The 11290-nt window shown below is 46.1% G+C and overlaps 1 long non-coding RNA gene across 1 annotated transcript; it reads right to left on the bottom strand.

Annotated features, from left to right (window-relative positions):
* Window positions 1–4248: 4248 nt before the first annotated feature.
* On the bottom strand, window positions 4249–8225 carry LOC132648659 (uncharacterized). The gene is made up of 5 exons (XR_009587079.1): window positions 8138–8225; window positions 7741–7809; window positions 6618–6676; window positions 4973–6270; window positions 4249–4416 (listed from the first exon to the last, which is right to left on the bottom strand). It is a non-coding gene; the product is annotated as an uncharacterized LOC132648659 (long non-coding RNA).
* Between the last annotated feature and the right edge of the window lie 3065 nt (window positions 8226–11290).

The following is an 11290-nucleotide window of genomic DNA, read 5'->3' on the forward strand; positions in this document are numbered from 1 at the left end:
TGAACTCACTATGTAGCCAAGGATGACCTTGAATTCATACCTTCACTTGTCCAGCACTGCATTATAGGTACATACTACCATGCCCAGCTTTCCCATTCTTTTAATCTAATTTAATTCTTATAATCTAATCTAAGAAGTCTATTTCATGACACATTCTACCCATGAGATAGGACTTCCTCAAAACCATTTGTAGTGAGAAGAAGAGGTGAGTACTGGAGCCGGCACCACTAGAGATCACCCCCAAGGCTGCTTATTTAAAAAATCAAGTCAGACCACAACTTGAATCTTACATGGCCAGGAGAGGCTCCGATCAGCTCAGCTGGAGTCAGGCACTTTTCTTGTAGTCATCAACTCTATCCAAGGAGACAGCATACATTTTTTAAAAATAACTTTTAGTTTCTGAGGTGAAAATGTAATTATATCATTCCCCTCTTTCTCTCTCCCTAGTCTTCCTACAACCCCCTCCACAGCCCTCTCCGTAGGCCCTCTTTCCATCTCTCAAATCCACGCCCCTTTTCTTTAATTGTTGTTACAGATATACTTGTTATATAGTATTTATATTAATATTATTTTAAATATATGAATCTAGCCTGCTCGGTCTGTATAGTGGTCTTTGTATGTACATGGAGCCTGATCAACATGGCTGCCTAAGCAAGAACCGAACAATGACAACACCAAAAGACTGCTTACCATGGAAGGGGTAAATCTTATGGGGCTTCAACTCTATGTAAACAGCAACCGGCAAGTATGGAATGCTGGAGGAGTCGCCAGGGAAGGGCCCTCCAAGGGATTATTGCCAAGTGGTCAGAATTACACTTTAAAATACAGCCCACCTCTGTGAACAGAGTAGGAAATTTTAGGAAAGGCCAAATTGCTAACTTGAATTACTGGTGTTCTCACTGACCTTTACACATGTGCAATCATACATGCATATATGCACACAAAATTATAGACAAACCCAGATTCACTGCCCTGAGCAGCCTGCCTCATCCCTCCTGTGCATACTGGGGCTCTAAAAACACTTCTATACGAGGGAAACAAGACTGTTGAAAGTTTACATTTGAGAAATGGGGTTAAAAAGAAGAGAGTCTTAGCTAAGATCTCAGAGTAAGTTACAGCAGAGATAGGAGGAAGGTCAGGGATTCTGGTACTGGCTGGAGCTGATGTTTGGGGTCCTTCCAGTAATTTCCAGGAGAAGCGAAGCCTTATTTGTGGTTGGTTTTTGCAAGAAATAGAGAAGGAAGAGCTGAAAAGAATAGGCTGATTTTTTAGTACTGGAAGAGAACAGTGAGACGGGGTCATGGCCCCCCGATGCTAGGCCAAGTGCAGGTCCAGTGAAATCAGCCAGACCTCCATCAATGGGTATCTGTGTGACTGGGAAGCAAAAGCAACAGGGGAAGCAGACAGGAGGGAGTGGGTAACAGAGAGTGTTGGGAAGAGCTGGGAAGGATGAATTCGCAGCACAGAGGGAAGGACAAAGTCTGTCTTCCTCACAAGGAAAAGAGATGAAAGGGGAAAACCCTGTGAGCTCCTTGAGGAGGCACAGGCAGCCAAACACTAGATCAGAGAGGTTCTGCCAGCAAGTGAGCACTAGCTGTGCTTGGAGAAACTAAGGTAGGGTAGACTTTGAGACTCAGGATCCAGACGGTAACTTACATAACTGCCAAGGGGAAACAAATGGACATCCAAAGACGGGAAATAAAAGACAGGTGGGAGCAACAGCGTCCTACCATGTGGAATGCTGGGATTTTGGGAGCTGCTGACATGTATCCCTGTCCTAGAATGTAGATAGCCCATGCAGACCTTGTCCAGTCTTCTGAGACAGCTGGATCTTCTCTGCTGCTTTTCCTCAGACCTAAGAAAACTGAAAAGTTAGTTCCTGGAAATAATTATAAACACAGGGACAAGCTGTTCTCCCCTTTCACCCATGGCTCACGGTATGTGCAGAGGGCAAGAAGAAATGGAATATTCACAGCAACAGAAAAAGAGCACACACACACCCCCCCCACTGCCCAGCTAGTTTCAAAACAGTGATAACTTTGTTGCCCAGGAATCTAGTTACAGGATGACACAGTCATCATTCAGTGCATCATTCCATTATGTGCTTAAGGATAAATCCGCCTGGGCTGTAGCTTGAGCTGTTTAAGCAAATGCCAAAAGCAGCGCTATGGGTCTGTTACGAAGCAGTGTGGCACAGTGGTTGTTATCATGCGCTTTGGAGCCAAGCGGCCTGGGTTCTCGTTTTTCCTTCTAAGTAATCGCACGGCCCTGAATGAGTCATGGCCCTTAGTGCTTCCTGTCTCTAGGATGGAGATGACGGCGTGGTCTGCCTCATGCAGTCGCTGTGAAGAGTTCCTGATGAGTAGAATTCAATACTTAACAAGCTTTAGCTGTGTGTCGGTTTGTTTGCCATCAGAGTCCATGGGGAGTTTTGCAGAAGTGCTGGCTGTCAGGGAAGGGGGACTGCTTTCCTCCTGTCTAGAGATAACAGGCGATGCTGCTGTGGTTCCTTTGGGGGAGAGAGGAAGGAGCTGTTCCCGTGAGCATAGCTCTGCTCCATCACTGTGGTAGCCTGGCTAGGCTTATGCCTATGCCTGAGAGGAAGCTTGCAGTATTAAACAAACAAACAAACAAACAATAAAACTCTCCTTAGCTCCACCTGGGTATCCCCTCCCATAGCGTTTCTTCCCAGCAGAATGCTCCGGGCTGCTTATTTCACTTTTTAAAGACTAACTCTATTTTTAACTCTTACTTACATATTATAGCCTGCATACAGATGTCCACTGTGTATCTATCATTCAGAACAGAGTGTCAGGGGATCCATACAGACAACCCAACGCCATTGCATAAGTGGATTAAGAGAACACGGCATACACATGCAGTGGAGCAGGATTCATGCCCCAGGGACAAAACGCTGTTGCTTGCAGGAAAGTAGATGGAACAGGGGACAAGCAACTGGACTCCCAGACAAGCATGCCCTGCGTTGCCCAGATGTGGAGTCTCTTGACTTGATGTGATGGGAAGAACTTGACGTCACTAGCATGGTAGACTATGGCCAGCCTCATCCAGGGAGCTGAGAGGTTGGACACCAAGATGCCAGCCAGCATCCCATGTATGATAAAGGCCTTCTTGCTACAGCTCCTGAGAAAAGCAAATGACTTCCCTTTAAAAAAATTGTCTGTTTGTGTGTATATTGGTTTTGTTTGCATCGTTTTTTGAGGTACAAGCAGTCTTCCTTGGGCTCACACCAGGTGTTTATTGGCTCTGAAGACCTCTGTGATGTTGCTGATGTTTTTTTCCCTCCATTTTTCTTTTCTACCTGTTTCCATAGCCTCATGAACAGCTTCTTCCAGCACCAGATCCTTTCCTTCTGTGTCCACTTTTCCTCCAGAGTGGCCTGCAGCACTGCCTGGCACTCCAGTAGCCAGGCCGCCCAGGTAAACTTCCTGGTAGGCTTTGACCGCACAACAGTGGGGACGGAAGTGACCAGCATCCGATTTTTCTCCTATCATAGCATTGAGGTATCCCAGCCAACACTTTGAGGTGTTCCATGGCAGCTGCCCTCACTTGGTCTTGAGGGACATCGTATGTCACACCTTGTGACAAAAGCTGCTGCTCGGGCTCAGGAGTGGCATGGACCTTGGGAAGGGCTGGTGTCCATCCGCTTTCAGAGAAAGGTCAGGTAACTGAACTTATTTCTATAGTGACTGCCAGAATGTTGATGCCCTCACAACGCACAGCCACTATCTTCCAGTGCAGCAGTATCCTCTTGGCCACGATGGCTTCGAGGTGGCCCAAAAGATGGCCTTGGCCATCGGGCACTAGAACCTCCTCCTTCATCATCTTTCCCACTTGGGAAAGTTGCAGTGACTTAACCATAAGCCCACTACCCTCTTTATTCCCTGCCCCTACTTTGGCCCTTTTTCCAGCATAATGTTTAAAACATCCATTTTTTTTTTTCTAATGGTGGATAAAATATGGCTCTGTTATCATGTCCATCATCTTTGGTTCCAGCGTTAAGCCCAGGGACGGGCACATAGTAGGCCCGGGGCAAACACCGATGTGAACACAGGTCTCCAGGCTCAGGCGGATACACTGAGGGGAAGAATAATTGATGTAGCAGTCACAGCAGTGAAGGAGTGTCAGAGACAGCACCTCCTGTCCCACATGAGCTAATTATTGAGGTGCCTGAGAACTTTTCTCTTCAAGATAAAAAAAAAAAAATGTGCCACACAGGGTTTAATTTTTATTCTGTCATAAAATGCCTGTGGCGTGGGAGGGGGGAGTGTGGGAAAGTGGGAGGGATGGGTGAAGGGCAAGCAGTGTCTGTAAGAAGACCCACTCAGACGCGCCTCGGCTGCAGACTCCATCATTTCCAGGCACGAGGCCTGTATCTGAGCCCCAAGAACCTTCTTCCTGTAAGCATATACCACAGATGATTGATTAGGGGAGACCTTTTAATGAAGGCATTAATCAAAGAAATTCCCCAGCCTCGGAGGGAGCCTGTACTAATTAGGAATGCCGGAACACCCACACAGACAGCTCCAAGGCTAGGGGTGCAGGATGCTGTGGGTCGCTGCTGCCCCTTCCGCCCTTTCCTCCCCGGTTGGGCCTGTTTGTTAGGCTCTGTACCCTCAATGGTCAGCCCCATCAGAAGTGTGGCAGCCCAGCCCCAGCCAAGACCTGGGGAGGCGGAAAGTGTTCTGGCTCTCTGCAGTATCCAAGGAAGATGGAGAGACAGCTGTGCCGAGTTTCCAGCCTCCGTCTCCTGCAGCTTAAACAGTGAGGGTTCTGGCTCCCTCCTTCACTTCTGTCCTTCATTTCCTATCCTTCCATATTGATCAACACTCTCTCCTCCCCGTTAGTGTTCTCTATAAACCATTTGTGTATAGGTGGGCATAGATTCAACATGCTATATATGCATATCCCTTGAAATTATACATATTATACAATTGTGTTTACTTATCCTTACCATGATTGTCCTATGTGCCAAGAAACTGCCATCTGGGTGAGATCAGATGCACTGCTCTTGTGAAAAATCATCCCAGCTGGCTTATCAACGGTTTGCACTGTGGGGGTAAGACACAAGATCTTCTCCTGAGTATACAGCTGCTCCCTTTATCTGAAAATGCTGCACCTGCCCTGGGGCGGGGGCTAGAGTATGTAGAAGCAGGTGAAGACAAGGGTTGGAGGGACTCATCAACACGCTTCTGAGGAAGCCCTTTTCCCTGCTGGGTAAGGCTTTTCGGGTACTGCAGAAGGTGGGGTGCCCACATCCCTGTGAGTAACTTCTCACACAAGCTCTGCAAGAAAGCCCAGGAAATTAGTTGGCTTTCCAGAGTGAGCTCTGGTAGAATCATGCCTCTGTTTGTTGGTTTGTCTAAGGACTTCAGGAAGAGGGTTAGACATTGCTTTACATCTCCCCCAGAGAAAGAATTTCAGCAACATTCTTATGCCTTGACTGAGGAGAAAAATGCGGTGATGGTAAGCAAGAAGGCAAGCCTGTAGGCTCCAGGCTCAGGCAAAAGCTGATCAAGTTTGCTGAGAAAACTCAGTGCCTTGCTTCTAAAGCTTTCCAACGGTGGCCTGCAGCGACCAGACAGAGCAATTTCCTTTTATGCAAAGTCAAACCGACTGTAGATGTGAACCATATTTACAAATACTTCCGCGGTGACACCCAGATTAATTCAGTATTTGATTAAATAACAGAGCGCTGCAGCCCAGCCACATTGGCACAGGACGCTAACCATCACACTGTTCTTCCCCTCACTTAGCTTCCAATATTTCTTTCAGCTGGGCAGGCAAGTTTCATGATCCCTGCTCTACAGTCCCGAGGCTCCTCTAGGTTGTGACTTGTTTACTTTTGCACATTCGTAACTGGTGCGAGAGTTAAGCTGGAGCTTTGAGCCGTCTTGGGTTTTTAATGTTAGGTCTTGGTGCCTCTCTCACATCCAGGCTATTCAGTCTTGTACTCAGTACACAAATATGTTGTTCCTTCCTTGTGCCAGACACAGGGAACTGAGATTATCGGCTAACCCTCTTGGGAGGGAGACATGTTCGCGGACACTGCGCAGGTGTGTGCGCATGCGTGGACACAAGATGATGGTGCGTTGACAGGGCTTCTCTAAAATGACAAGGAGCCTCTGCTGAGGCACTGCCACTCACTAGAGAGGAGAAGACGGGTGGAGACAACAGTAGCATAGCGGCACATTTTCCCTCAGAGCGAGAGCGTCATGTAAAATCATGGCTCCTGTTCCTGGTTCCCACGTGCTAAATCATACAAGAAAAAAAAAAAAAAAGAATATTATGTCTCTGGCTAATTAGGACAAAATAAATGAAAGTATTCTGCCTTAGTCCCACAACTGGCACCTTGTCCCTTCCTTTACCACCAAATATAGACTCTCCTCAAGTAATAAGAATTCAATAGAACTTCAGAACTTACAAAGTGTTTTTGAACGTGCTACCCAACCTAATCCTTGGGGAAAAAAAAATGTAAATGCTGACTCCTACTTCATCGATGAAACTGGGGCCCAATGCCTTGAGTAATGACTAGAGGCCAGTATTACTGCTGATTATATATTCCTAAATCCTTCACCAGCTTCTCCCCACTCACTTACCACAAGCACACACTGGCCGTGGGTTGGTTTCCTCGGGCTGTCAGGATAAAGTCATCCATCTACAAATACAGGCAAGGACACCATAGAGGTTGTGTGAGGTTAACAAAGTCATGTGCAGGTTAGCTGCACACTTTGGGCACATTCACATTTCTTTGTTGCCATAACTACATAGAATAATGAACAGAGCTGCTGTAATCTCAAATAAGATCAAGTATTTAAATATGATTATCTTGGACCAGAAAACCTTCCCAAATGCCATAGAATTATTCTAAAAGGTAAAAGGAATCGGCGGCTACATTGTACACATCACATTTCTCTCATGACTCGTGGAGAGCTGACTGCTGCCGTAGTCTAGAGCAAGGATTTCAAAAGAATGCAATGATTTTTAGGCAGGCAAAGGGTGCCAGGGAAAAGCGTAAGGCTTGCCACGAAGGAGTCTAGCCACAAATCCTCCATTTAGCTTCTAACCAGCTTAGAGGTCAAAATGCAAAGGTCAGACATAGATGGTATGGTCCTACAGGAGTCAGTGACCAGCTATGGGACCTTGGGTACCTCCCTCAAAAGTTGTTACATGGATGGAGTGAGATAGAGCACACTGCGTGCCTCTCATAGATAGACTTGATTTGGACTGGTGTGTTTTCTTCTCTCTCTGGCCCATCCTCTCCCTACTTTTGAATAATTTTGTATTTTGTTTTATTTGTTATGACACCAAATGAAAACTGGAATGATATTTTGGAGGGATTCTAAAGGAGAAAATTAAGAAGAAGAAGAAAAAAAAAAGAACTGTTCTCAAACCTATTTTTATTGGCTTACATAAAATGCTCATGTGTGTAGTATTGATTCAACAAATATAGAACTAACCCAGTTTTGACAAAGTACTTGATTACACTACAGATACTAGCTACTCAGGCAGAGGCATTTTCAGGCATTTCTGGCCAAGTATAACTCTACTTACAGGACCAACCTTGGAGCTTGGAGCCCTTCAGCAAAAAAAAAAAAAAAAAAAAAAAAAAAAAAGACTAAGAAAACTGCGGCATGTGTATGCAATACCCTTTTATTCGTCCAAAAACTCTAATAAAGTGTGTTGTGAGCATTGGGACACCTGGCCCTCATAGTGACATACCTGGTTCAGGCTCTGGAGGACCTCCTGGAGTTTTCTCTTCCTTGTGCTTCGCTTTCATCCTGCCGTGCTCTGGAAAGGACAGAGGTTTTGATTGCAGCCCAGGCTGTCACCAAGAAACAAAGCTAAGCAAAACAGTTCTTCAGTGTGGGGCCTGGGTCTGGTCTCCGGCCTGCCCCTCCATGTTGCCTTTTGGCTTAGAATTATGAGTTCAAAGGCTATCTCAGAGTCCCACGCCAGAGATGGGCTTAATTTCCAGGTAGCAGAGCTCACATCCGTGAACCTGTATTTGCTGGGCCACTAGGCTCAGCCTTTATGTCCCCTTAGCCTACTGCTAACCATCTATGCTCCAGAGAATCAGACTTTCCTCTGGAAGAGAGGAAATCAACTTGTCTCTTACTTGATCTGCAGCCAGTTCCAACATTTGGTCTTCTTTACCAGCATTATATTTTTTTAACCACTGTATTGAATACAGCTGTTTTTAGCCTATATAAGATAAAGAGCATTAAATTAAATTAGAGTTTTATTTAGCATACAGCATGCATTTGCTGGAGTCGTTCCTGGAGTCTTCCATGCTTCAGGTCCTGCCCTCAATTCTGTGGGAACATAAAAGTCACCAAAAGACAGACATGACTTCCAAGGAGCTTCAGGTCTCAAGGGATGATGGAAAGAGGGCCAGGGTTGCCAAATAGCTGTACTGTAGAGTCAGAATCCCAGTCCTGAGCCTATGGGGATAGTGTGGCTTCTACATAATCCTCCTTCCCTGAAGAAATTTATCCCCCAAAGCACTCAGAGCTGTACTATTTGAATTTTCAGCCATGTTGGAAATGTTCTATATTTATGCCACCTGATACAGAAGCCTTGAATACGGCGCATCCACAGCTGCCTAAGCACTTCATAAATTGCCATCATAATTGACGTCACCAGGGTGGACAGTGCCGATGGGAGGCTGCTGTGGGCAGCTGTTTAGGACCAAGTCCTTGCGGGAGGAGCCCTCTGTGCTGGTCAGTGCAGTGCGGCGGCTTTGCGCGCAGTGCCGGGTCTTCTGATCTGTCACCAACACGGAGTTGTCAGCGAGTCGCCAACACTTCCACGTGGTTGCCACCAGCAACACCCCCTTTTCCTTGAGTATTCAAATCGGTAGAGTGTGGCAAGGAGCAGTTTTGGGGAAGTGCTCAGGTCAGACAGAGAGGCAATCAGTATCCCAAAGTCAGAGGTCAGCCCCTGTGGCAGCATGACGTGCGACACTGTTCCTGGGTAGGTAGGAATAACTGATGACAGGCCAAAGGAAGGACATCGCCGAGGTCTAGCTTGGTGAACTTACGTCTTTATTGTGGTTACAGCAGAAGGGCAAGTGGTTATTTGGAGCAAAAATGACTCAAAAGACCAAATCTGCTCCCAGCATGGAACCTAAAAGTTACTGCACAACTTGCGGGTAGATGGAGTATTTCTCAGCAGCTCATACTGCCCCTATAAGCATTGGAAGGAAGGAACCTAGCACATTTAGTTAGTTTCAGGGCTTTCCTGAGGCTTCTGGGTTGTTTACTTCCTCAGTTTTTGTTGTTGTTTGTTGGTTTGTTTTTGCGAGACAGGTGTATCCCTGGCTGTCTTGGATTCACTTTGTAGAGACAGCGTGGCCTCAAACTCGCAAAGATCCTCCTGCCTCCGCCTCCTCAGTGCTGGCACTAAAGATGTGCACCACCATGCCCAGCTTCAATTTTAATGATCCTCCCACTAGAACTTCTTGAGTCTTAAGGAGCTTTCCCACCACTATGAAATGTTGTACCTTCCTTTAGAACAAATGGAGTCTTAACAAGCCTCCTTCTAAGAGGAAATGTTTTGTCTCCGAGGGAATTGCTGCACAACATAGCAGGAAGGAAATGTGAACTGGACATGATGCATCTTGGTCCAGCCCTGCAGTGAGCTGTCTCTGACCCAGGGCAGTCTGCTTCTCTCCATGGGCCTCAGTTTCCTTTTTTATAAATATAAAGGTTACATTTTCTTATTTTTACATCAGCTCAAAATTGCTGCAAATAACCTACTAGCAGAGACAGTAATTTAGATAGCAGGGAAAGGAGAGCCTAGAGATTTATTTCCTGGTATGAAGCACAGGGCAAAACTAATTTAAACAGTAATAAAGAAATGTGAAGAGTTGAAAGTGGTGGTGTTATTGGCAGGAAGCTGGTGCTACTGGTAAGCTTAGCAACAATGAGAAACAAATGCCAAGGAGATTACAGAGGAAGAGAGGAAAGCTGACAAGAATCAAGAGGAAAAGCAAACGGAGAGCAAAGGCCCAGGCCACAGAAGCATAAGTTGCAAGAACGTTACAGGCCCTGCTGGCCAGAAATGGTGAAAACGAGGCAGCCAGTGCTGGTGAAGGAGAGGCAATCGGACCTCTGCAAACAGGAGTGATTGGATCAGGGATGAAGACAGGAGCACACCGTGGCCTGATGCAGATTCCTAACTCCTTCAGACAGTGTCCAAAAGCACAGGGGAAGAAAACACCAGTCGAAGATGCCTCCATTCATTTGCCATAGGCTACTGTTTGCTGAGCCCTCCGCTGCAGTGTCTCCTAGCCCAGAATCCAAATCACATGTGGCCCTTAAGCAAACAGAGGCTTGTCCAACCTCTTCCCAGCTTTAATGTGTCTGTGGCAGGCAGTGTCCTGGGAGGGTGTCTAGCTAAGTTTCCCAGGGGGTCCTAAGAGCCTCTGTTTCTTGTGTGCCAAACCATTATGCTAATAAAGACACACAGTGGCAATCTAGGCAGGAAAGGCACATGTTCACCAGGAGTAGGTGTTTTCCAAGATAAAAAGAAGACAGGGGATGGACTGGAGGAAGAGCTCCATGGTTAAGAACACTGGCACTTCCAGAGGACCTGGGTTCTATTCTCAGCCCCTACGCTACAGCTTATAGTTGCTTGTAACTCTAGTTGTAGGAGACCCAATGGCCTCTTCAGGCCTCTGTAGGTACCAGAAACACATGTGGTGCACAGACATACATGCAGACAAAATGCCAACACACATAAAACATATATTTTTAAAAAAAAAGAGAGAAAGAAGGGATACCCTTATCTTCCCTGTTGTAAACAAAGAAAGCAAAAGTTCTTACCTTGCAGACTATACAAAAATCAGGCAGTAGGTTGAGACTGGAGAATGGGTTATAGTTTGCCAGCCTGTGCTGTAGGAGTGTCACAGCACGGAGATTCAGAGGACCCTCTCAGAGGAAGTGACAGGTTTATCTCTTACAGTTTTTCTAGATGCCCTTCATTCAGCGCCTGATTTCTTGCAAGGAATATGACCTGTAAGTAGACTCCAGTCTCCAGCTATTCATTAGAGGATGAAATTAAATCAGATTTGAAGCCGTTTCTTGGGCACACACACACACACACACACACACACACACACTCATTCACTCATTCGATGCTGTCTTTACATTGAGAAGCCCAGTGCAGGAGAAAGTGGTGTGTGCTTTGGTAGAAGTTAGGAAAGACAATGTGCTAGTCACATTCTCTTCTCCACTGTTACAAGAAAAGCCACACAAACCACTCAGAC

This window comes from Meriones unguiculatus, chromosome 17 (assembly GCF_030254825.1).
Source record: "Meriones unguiculatus strain TT.TT164.6M chromosome 17, Bangor_MerUng_6.1, whole genome shotgun sequence".
Taxonomy (NCBI): domain Eukaryota; kingdom Metazoa; phylum Chordata; class Mammalia; order Rodentia; family Muridae; genus Meriones; species Meriones unguiculatus.